We start from the raw sequence: 10,209 nt of genomic DNA, 5'->3' as shown, positions 1-10,209 counted from the left end.
AATAATGACAACTTGTTGTTTTAATTTAGAGTAAATGCCGGTAAAAATACCTATTGTTTTCGGTTACATCCAGTTTGCTACCTAAACTTTTTTTTCCACGGGAAAACTACCTAATCTCTTGATTTTGTGTTGCCGTTACTACAAGAACCGTTTAGTGTAACAGAAGTCCACATGTATCGAAGTGAAATGAATTGGGTTAAATTGTAAACAAATAATTCGATTATAAAAGGGGAAAAAACTAAATATAAATCCCAAATCAAATTGTTCCCGAATTTGAAAACCCTAGGTTTTTCTCTTCCGATTCAATTTCTCTTCTGATTATATTTCTTCTCCGCGATAATGAATGAGCATCAATTTTCGTCGTCGTCTACATGTAGCAGCAGAAGCTCGAATCGCGCATCGAGTCGACCACGAGAATCGCATAAAAGAGGAGACCAATTTCTCACGACTTCCACTTTTTCGTCCAGAGCCGAGGGGACTTGCAAGTGTGGTGTTCCATTGGTTCAGAGAACGTCATGGACTAACTTGAACCCCGACAGGAGATTCAGTAGCTGCTACAAGAAAGCTGTAAGTTTTTTTATGGTCATTTTGTGCTTGTGATTTCTGGTTGGATTGACACTGAATGTGGTCTATTTTTTCGTTTGTTAGAGTGAAGGTGGGTGCACGAAGTTTTTCTGGATTGACCCTGAAATGTGCTACCCATCGAAGGAGATAATTCCAGGTCTACTTAGACGTATAAATGAGTTGGAATTGGAGAAGAAGCAAGCATATCAAGCGTTAGACAACCTGGAATTGGAATTGGAGAAGCACGCAGAACAAATATCGACTAGGATAACATGGAATTATTTTGGAACAAGGATAGCATGTGTGATGATGTTTTGTATGTTTTTTGGTATCATGTGTGTGCTTCTTTTGTGAACTAAAAAGCTTCGAGTATGTTCAATTATGATGTGTGTGTTTAATCATAGTTTGGGTGTTTAATGTGTGTGCTTCTGGTGTGAACTAAAAAGCATGTGTTCTGATATGCTTGTGTAATCAGAATTGGTATTAATGTAATCATAAAATGCTTGTGTAATGCGTGTGTTCTGATATGCTTGTGTAATCAGAGAAAAATGCCAATAATATAAGGGGCATTAACAACCACAATATTTGAACAAAAGAAGGCCTAAACAAGTATGCTACACAGAGACATTAAAAGGCATAAACATAGGCCTAAATTGTTTTGGTTTTAGTTGCACAAAAAAAGGCCTAAACAGAGACATGAAAATACATAAACAAAGGCCTAAACTGTTTTGGTTTTAGTTGCACAAAAAAATGCCTTAAATGTCAAAAGCTTAAAGTAAGCTAGGCTGTGAAGAGCTTGGTTGCGACTCTTTTGCCCTTGTGTTCTGTCTGGTCTTCCGATTCATTCTTTTCACATTCTCGGCAGAGAGATTATCCATAGTTGTTTTCAATAGAGCAGTGGAACCTGGATTTGTTGCTGTTAGTTGCTTGCAATAATCATCCAGAATCCAGTACTGGTCACACACTGATCCCTCTAAAGCACTGCCTTCTTTGCTTTGTAGAACACATTCGATGACACATTGCAGTACTTTGCCGCAGAAGCTATTTCCTTGAAATTCTTATAGTCCAAATTCGGGTTGAGCCTGAATTCCTCCAAGAAGTGATTGGCACGCCAGGTACTTGTCACGTGCTTGTTATCGAAGACAATACCGCAGTCGTGCTTATCAACTAGTGTATTAATCATCACCGTCTTCTTGTCCGAATTCAGAACTCTAGCATACAAAACCCATTTGCACCCTAGCCCTAGACATTTGGCTCTGACTCGTTTCGAGTCGTTAAAAATGTACTTCATTTCCCTGTTAAATTTTATGAACTCCTCTTTCAGTATCTTCCTCAGATGGTCCATTGTGAGAAATTCCATACCTATGACAAACTTGAAATTGGAAAGACTTCCACGCGGGTTGAACTCCTTGCTCGTCTTCCTCGTCTGATTGACCTCGTCATCTTCGTCACCGTCGCTATGCAAGCTTTCAAGGTCACTCTCATCCCTATATCCATCAGAGTTCTCCCCTCCGACGTCGTTACAGACCTAGTTCACGGCGGCCCACCATTGTTGAGGCTCCTTCGTGTTCTGCAAATCATCTACGTGCTCTCCCTGGTCGCGATACTCTTCCTCTACGAGCTCGGCATCTTCAACGTCGACTGGTTGTGACTCTTCCTCCATTGTCGAAATTTGAGAATTTATGGTTTTCGATTTGGGAATTTATGTTCGTCGCGCTCTTTTTTTTTTTTTTTTTTTTTTTGAATTCTGGCTCTTTGTGTTAATGAGAACTCTCTTTTAATTCAATTTATTTGTTTTTCATTTATTTGTTTTAATGAGCCGTTATATTCTGACCATAAAATTGGTGTTTGTAGTAACGGCAACACAAAATCAAGAGATGTAACCGAAAACAATAGGTATTTTTACCGGCATTTACTCTTTAATTTATAACTTTTAAGGATCATATTGAAAATTGCTATTCTAAAAAAATAAGGGAAAAAAACCGTGTCTGAAAATCTTAATAGGGTATGCATAGGATTTGTATTTTATACTATCAATTGTTTGTTAACATAAGATGCAATATCTCAACCAACAAGATATGATTTTGGAGTTAAAATTTACTCTTTCTATACTATTAAGATGGCCGCTCAAATTTTCGTATAATTTATGTTTACTTTCATTAAATCTTCTAAAATTTAGGATTATCTTCTGTCTTACAAAATTTACATATGTTTTATTTTGCGTGATCCATAAATTGAAGAGTATTATTCAAAATTTACATATGTTTTACAGTAAACAGAGGAAAGCTCAAGTCTCCCTCAAATTTTTTTTTACACTTTTAGATTATTTTTAAGAAAGTGTACATTTTTTTACCCAAAATATTTACAAATTATTAGCTCCCATGAAATTATATTTTTTTTCAAATTAGCCCCCTGGCTTTGTCCTTCAAATTAACATAATAATATTTCAAAAAATTAGTTAAATAGCCAACTAAAATATTTGGAATTGATATATAACGAACGTTTCGTAAATCTTAGGTAAATAACCATAAAGAGATAACGTGGTTTAATAAATAGAAGTGACTATTTACCTAAAATTTACGTACATAAATATAGGGCAGTGTAGCAAAATAGTCAGCCAACGGGTTCATGTGGCAATAATTAAGATATGATTTGCCTTTATTTATTAACAAATTCGTCATTTTATCTCTCATACTTTTTTCCAACACTTTTTTTTTACATAAAAACTTCAAAAACCTATATCTATCTCACATGAAGTCGAAATTGAGTGATTCTAAATCCTACGGATTCGTGACGCCGAAATCTTCAAATCCATTGTGTTTGATGAAAAATCATATTTAATACCATAGATGTAGAAAAATCATGTTACTACCTTAAATATGAAAATAACTGAAATTTTTTGAAATTATCAAAAAAATAAATGGAAACGTAAATATGATGCATTAAACATAATTTTTCATCAAACACAATGGGTCTATTTTTGAAGATCTCGACGCCACGAATTTGTAGAATCTGAAATCACTTAATTTCGAGTTCGTATGAGAAAGATACAAATTTTTGAAGTTTTGATGCAAAAAAAATTATTTGAAAAAAAATAGGAGAGAGAAAGTGACGAATTTGTTAATAAATAAGGGCAAATCAGACCTTAATTATTACCACATAAGCCATTTGGTTATATCGCTAAAAATTGTCAAACGTAGGTTAGATCCAAAATCACATGTTTAAAGTGGCCTAATTAGTTACAAATCTCATAAATATATGAAAGTGACTATTTACCTAAGATTTACGAATTATTGGCTATTTAACAATGTCAAATTATAAATATGGTTATTCACTTAATAGACCCATAGTATTTTAGTTCAAACAGATTGGTATATTGTCATATGATCGATTTTTTTAAGTCATAAACTAAATTTTGTAATTAGTGTTTGAACTAATATAATGTATAATTCATAAACTCACACGTAACATGAATGAACGTGACCATAAAATTTCACTAAATAATTATAATAAATTTACTTGCATGATTAGTAAATTAAAGCACTTTTTGAGTTTTCACATTTATGCTAAAATTATATATCTTACATCTCTTTCTCAACTAAGTATACGCAATATATATATTGTTGGAATAAAGTTAATAAATAAATATATATTATTTATTTGTTGAAATAAAGTTAATAAATAATATTTATTAACATGTGGATGGTTGATTTTGTTTGTCAAAATCGGACCTAGGTTGAATGAGAAATTGACGAGCTAGGGGCGAGCTGGACGAAGTCACTTAGCTCGACTAGATAGGACGAGCTGGACAGCTCGACTATATAGGTCGAACTGGGACGAAGTGACGGAGTCACTTCAGCTCGACCGGGCGAGCTCGACTAAGGCGAGGTCGAACTGGATCAGCTCGACTGTCAAGGCCGAACTGGATCAGCTCGTCTGGGAAGGGCGAACTAATCAGCTCGACTGGCAAGGTCGAACTGATCAGCTCGACTAGGCGAGGTCGAGCTGGACAAATTGACAAAGTCATTTAGCTCGACAAGGGCGAGACCAACGTACTCTAAGGATCAGCTCGACTGGAGAGGTCGAACTGATCAGCTCGACTGGAGAGGTCGAACTGATCAGCTCGACTGGCGAGGTCGAACTGATCAGCTCGACTGGCGAGGTCGAACTGATCAGCTCGACTGGAAGAGCTCGACCAGACGAAGGGACGAATTAAAGCCTACGGTTTTTGGGCTTTAAGTGCGCATTATGGCTGTGTCATTAATGCTGAAAAACGTTGGACGCTCTGCATGAGTTTGAAACGGCATATTTACTGAGTGTAATAATATACGTTAATGCCTTTATGGCTTTATGGTTTTTAAGTTTCAAACCTCACAGCCTTCGCCTATATAAGTGAAGTTTATGCTCTCATTCAGGATAAGAAAATTATATACGAGAATTCCATAAGAATCCCCACTGTTCCCGATTCTCTCTCTTTCCCAGAAAATATTCTTTGTCTCGGTGATAGTTTCTCACAGGTTCTAGTTCGCCGAAGCCGAGTATTGTGGTGCATAGCTCGGCTTGAAGTCGTTGTATCCTGGGAGGCTTTCGCTCACGAATTCCAGCACCCGTGGGAGGGCGATAAAACGCTTCAAGGAAACCGTCTAACGGGCCTCGACTTTCCGATCTGTTTTTTGTTTGCTCCTGTTCTAAGTACAAAGGTGTAACCGGGTTTTAGTAATTTATTTACGTGTATTTTCCTTACAAGCAATTTGTCTTTATTCGTTTATATCAATATTATTTATTTAATATTGCTAACAATCTTGAAGCTTTTTACCGAAGAAGACAACCGAGGATCCGATAGGAGACTTAGAACCGTCTCCGAGCGAGCTAACGTCGTCGAACATGGCGAGAACTCGAAGGGGAAGAAGCCCGCCCACAAGCTTGGAGTCAAGAGTGGGACGTTCAAGAAGAAGGGCCAACAAAAGATTGTTGGTAAATGCTACAATTGCAACAAGGTCGGTCACCGAGCTGTCGATTGTAGAATGCCGAAGAAGAACAAGGAGGCCAATGTTGTGGAGGATGATAATGACCTCCTCGTTGTTGTGGTCTCCGAGGTCAATATGGTTGACTCTAACCCGAAGGAGTGGTGGCTGGACACTGGAGCAACCCGCCACATCTGCACTGATAAGAATTCCTTCTCCACCCTTGAGCTACCTGGAGATGGGGAGAGGTTGTTTATGGGCAACTCTGCCACCTCTGAAGTCAAGGGGGAAGGTGAAGTATTCTTAAAGATGACCTCTGGGAAGATATTGAAGCTCACCAAGGTGCTCTACGTGCCTGATATGAGGAAGAATCTGATTTCTGGGACTGTGCTAGATAACCATGGGTTTAGGATGGTTTTAGAGTCTCAAAAGCTTGTATTGTCTAAGAATGGCATGTGTGTGGGTAAGGGCTATGTCAAGAATGGCATGGTCAAAATGAATGTAATGGCCATCAAGGCAAAAGATATTAATAAAGCTTCTTCTTCCTCGTATATGATTGAGTCGTCTAATTTATGGCATGGTAGACTAGGTCATGTAAATTATGACACACTGAGAAAGTTGATTAATTTGGAATGTATTCCAAAGTTTAATATTGACTCAAATCATAAATGTGAAATTTGTATTGAAGCAAAACTCACAAGAACATCCTTTCATAGTGTTGAAAGAAGTAATGAATCTCTCGACTTAATCCATACCGATATATGTGATTTAAAGTTCATGCCCACGAGAGGTGGTAATAAATATTTTGTGACTTTTATTGATGATTGTACAAAATATTGTTACGTATATTTGCTTAAAAGCAAAGATGAAGCAATTGAGAAATTTGTTGTATACAAATTGGAAGTTGAAAATCAACTGAATAAGAAGATAAAGAAAGTGCGAAGTGACCGAGGAGGTGAATATGTTGAACCATTTGGTGCTTTTTGTGCACAACATGGTATTATTCACGAAGTCACTCCACCTTATTCTCCTCAATCAAACGGCGTGGCCGAACGTAAGAATCGCACTCTCAAGGAGATGATGAATGCGATGTTGTTAAGTTCTGGGTTACCCCAAGAAATGTGGGGGGAAGCGATCTTGTCTGCAAATTATCTTCTGAACAAGATACCCCGAAAGAAGGAGGATAAGTCTCTGTCTGAGCTATTTATAGGAAAGAAATCTTCCTATAAATATTTGCGAATGTGGGGGTGCTTGGCCAAAGTAATGGCTCCCGCTCCTAAGAAAATGAAGATAGGACCAAAAACTGTTGATTGTATCTTCATTGGGTATGCACACCATAGTAATGCATATAGATTCCTTGTGTATGACTCGAAAAACCCCGATATACACAATGATTCGATTATGGAATCTAAAAATGCTTCGTTCTTCGAACATGTATTTCCTTATAAGTCTAAGGAAGATGAACCCAGTTCATCAAACCATTCTCTTGAGAATATTGAGGAAATAACTCAAGACAATGATGAAGAGTCCGACGAAGAGATAGAGTCTGAGGGACTTAGACGAAGCAAGCGAGCGAGGGTAGAAAAATCATTTGGTTCTGATTATTTCACCTATATGCTGGAGGGTCCGCCTCTAAATTATAAAGAGGCCGTGAACTCTGTTGAGGGTCACTTATGAAAAGAAGCCATAAGAAGTGAAATTGACTCTATCATGCAAAACCACACTTGGGAGTTGGTTGATCTTCCTCCTGGAAGTAAAACACTTGGATCTAGGTGGATCTTTACGAGAAAGATGAAAGTCGATGGCTCAATTGATAAGTATAAAGCTCGACTGGTAATCAAAGGGTATAAACAACAAGAGGGTGTTGATTACTTTGATACTTATTCTCCCGTGACGAGAATAACTTCTATTAGATTGATAATTGCCGTTGCTGCATTACGCAATCTTGAAATTCATCAAATGGATGTAAAAACAGTCTTTCTTAATGGAGATCTCGAAGAAGAGATCTATATGAATCAACCTGAGGGTTGTATCGCACCTGGACAAGAAAAGAAAGTCTGTAAACTTGTCAAGTCGCTTTATGGCCTTAAACAAGCCCCAAAGCAATGGCATGAGAAATTTGACAACGTCATGATGTCAAATGGATTTAAAACCAACGAGTGTGACAAATGTGTGTACATTAAAACCACTGAACATGGATATGTGATTCTGTGTTTATATGTAGATGACATGCTCATAGTGGGGAGTAATGATCGTATGGTCCAATCCACAAAAGATATGTTGAACTCAAGGTTCGATATGAAAGATCTGGGAATTGCTGATGTAATTCTGGGGATCAAGATTACCCGAACACCCAATGGGATTGTACTGGATCAAACACACTACGTTGATAAAATTCTGGACAAGTTTGGAAATGAAGATTCTGGAGTCTCGAGAACTCCCATAGACATTAGTCAACACTTGTCTAAGAATAAAGGTGAAAGCATCTCTCAAATTGAATATGCTAGAGTGATAGGCAGTCTCATGTACTTGATGAGTTGCACGAGACCTGATTTAGCCTACACCGTGAGTAGACTAGCTCGTTATACAAGTAATCCAAGTGTTGAACACTGGAAAGCAATCGTAAGAGTACTGAGATATCTACGATTCACTCGTGATTATGGTCTACACTATACGAGATATCCCGAGGTAATTGAAGGTTACACTGATGCAAGTTGGATATCTGATATTCAAGATTCAAAAGCCACAAGTGGTTATGTATTCACTCTGGGAGGTGCAGCCATATCTTGGAAATCCTCCAAACAAACTGTGATAACGAGATCCACGATGGAATCTGAGTTTGTTGCATTGGATAAATGTGGGGAAGAAGCCGAATGGCTAAGGAACTTTGTGGAGGATATTCCTAATTGGACAAAACCGATGCCTGCAATATGTGTATATTGTGATAACCAATCTGCTATTGGTAGGGCACATAGTGTGATGTATAATGGTAAGTCTAGACATATCCGTCGACGACATAATACCATTAGACAACTTCTCTCATCTGGAGTCATTAGTATTGACTATGTTAGGTCCAAAGAGAACATTGCGGATCCGCTAACCAAATGGTTAAATAGGGACCAAGTAGAGAAGACAACCAAAGGAATGGGGCTAAAGCCCATGGCAAATAAAGCCAAGGCAAAGGAAACCCAACCATGATGACTGGAGATCCCAAGATCTTGGTTCAAAGGGACAACCTAATTGTCAATGGCTTTGTGAGGTCACTGTGGGGGAAAACCCCTAGTCCTATTCCTAAATATTAAACAGTGACTCCCGTACGAGGTTAAGCTTAGGGCTTTTAATGATTCTAGTAATGCGGGATTACTCTTGACAAAAGAATCACCTATGTGAGAGAGAAGTGGGGCCGCTTCGAAGGAGAATTAATTGGGCTTAATTCTTTAGAAACTCTTGCAGAACCAGGCTGATGTTCAGGGCCAAAATGAACATAACCATGAGAACAGAACCTGTGTCAGGGAGATATCAGTGGGGGGTATGTTTATCGTTTATTTGAAACGGTTAACAGTTCAAGGACAACGTGTCTACTGAGTAGTCAGTAAAGATGGCATATCTTTCCGAGGGAAGGTTCAAAGGCTTTGCCTACCTATCCTATACTGGTATTGACTATAGAATCTATCACCACATCGAGTCGTGTCTTTTATAATTGTCGTCTCAATTTCATTCATGTGGGGGATTGTTGGAATAAAGTTAATAAATAAATATATATTATTTATTTGTTGAAATAAAGTTAATAAATAATATTTATTAACATGTGGATGGTTGATTTTGTTTGTCAAAATCGGACCTAGGTTGAATGAGAAATTGACGAGCTAGGGGCGAGCTGGACGAAGTCACTTAGCTCGACTAGATAGGACGAGCTGGACAGCTCGACTATATAGGTCGAACTGGGACGAAGTGACGGAGTCACTTCAGCTCGACCGGGCGAGCTCGACTAAGGCGAGGTCGAACTGGATCAGCTCGACTGTCAAGGCCGAACTGGATCAGCTCGTCTGGGAAGGGCGAACTAATCAGCTCGACTGGCAAGGTCGAACTGATCAGCTCGACTAGGCGAGGTCGAGCTGGACAAATTGACAAAGTCATTTAGCTCGACAAGGGCGAGACCAACGTACTCTAAGGATCAGCTCGACTGGAGAGGTCGAACTGATCAGCTCGACTGGAGAGGTCGAACTGATCAGCTCGACTGGCGAGGTCGAACTGATCAGCTCGACTGGCGAGGTCGAACTGATCAGCTCGACTGGAAGAGCTCGACCAGACGAAGGGAGGAATTAAAGCCTACGGTTTTTGGGCTTTAAGTGCGCATTATGGCTGTGTCATTAATGCTGAAAAACGTTGGACGCTCTGCATGGGTTTGAAACGGCATAATTACTGAGTGTAATAATATACGTTAATGCCTTTATGGCTGTACGGTTTTTAAGTTTCAAACCTCACAGCCTTCGCCTATATAAGTGAAGTTTATGCTCTCATTCAGGATAATAAAATTATATACGAGAATTCCATAAGAATCCCCACTGTTCCCGATTCTCTCTCTTTCCCAGAAAATATTCTTTGTCTTGGTGATAGTTTCTCACAGGTTCTAGTTCGCCGAAGCCGAGTATTGTGGTGCATAGCTCGGCTTGAAGTCGTT

Source organism: Urtica dioica, chromosome 8 (genome assembly GCF_054948205.1).
Source record: "Urtica dioica subsp. dioica isolate 48M chromosome 8, U.dioica_male_clone48M_v1_H2, whole genome shotgun sequence".
Classification (NCBI taxonomy): Eukaryota; Viridiplantae; Streptophyta; class Magnoliopsida; order Rosales; family Urticaceae; genus Urtica; species Urtica dioica.
The sequence above is the reverse complement of the archived record's forward strand: the minus strand, read 5'-3'. Positions refer to the sequence as shown.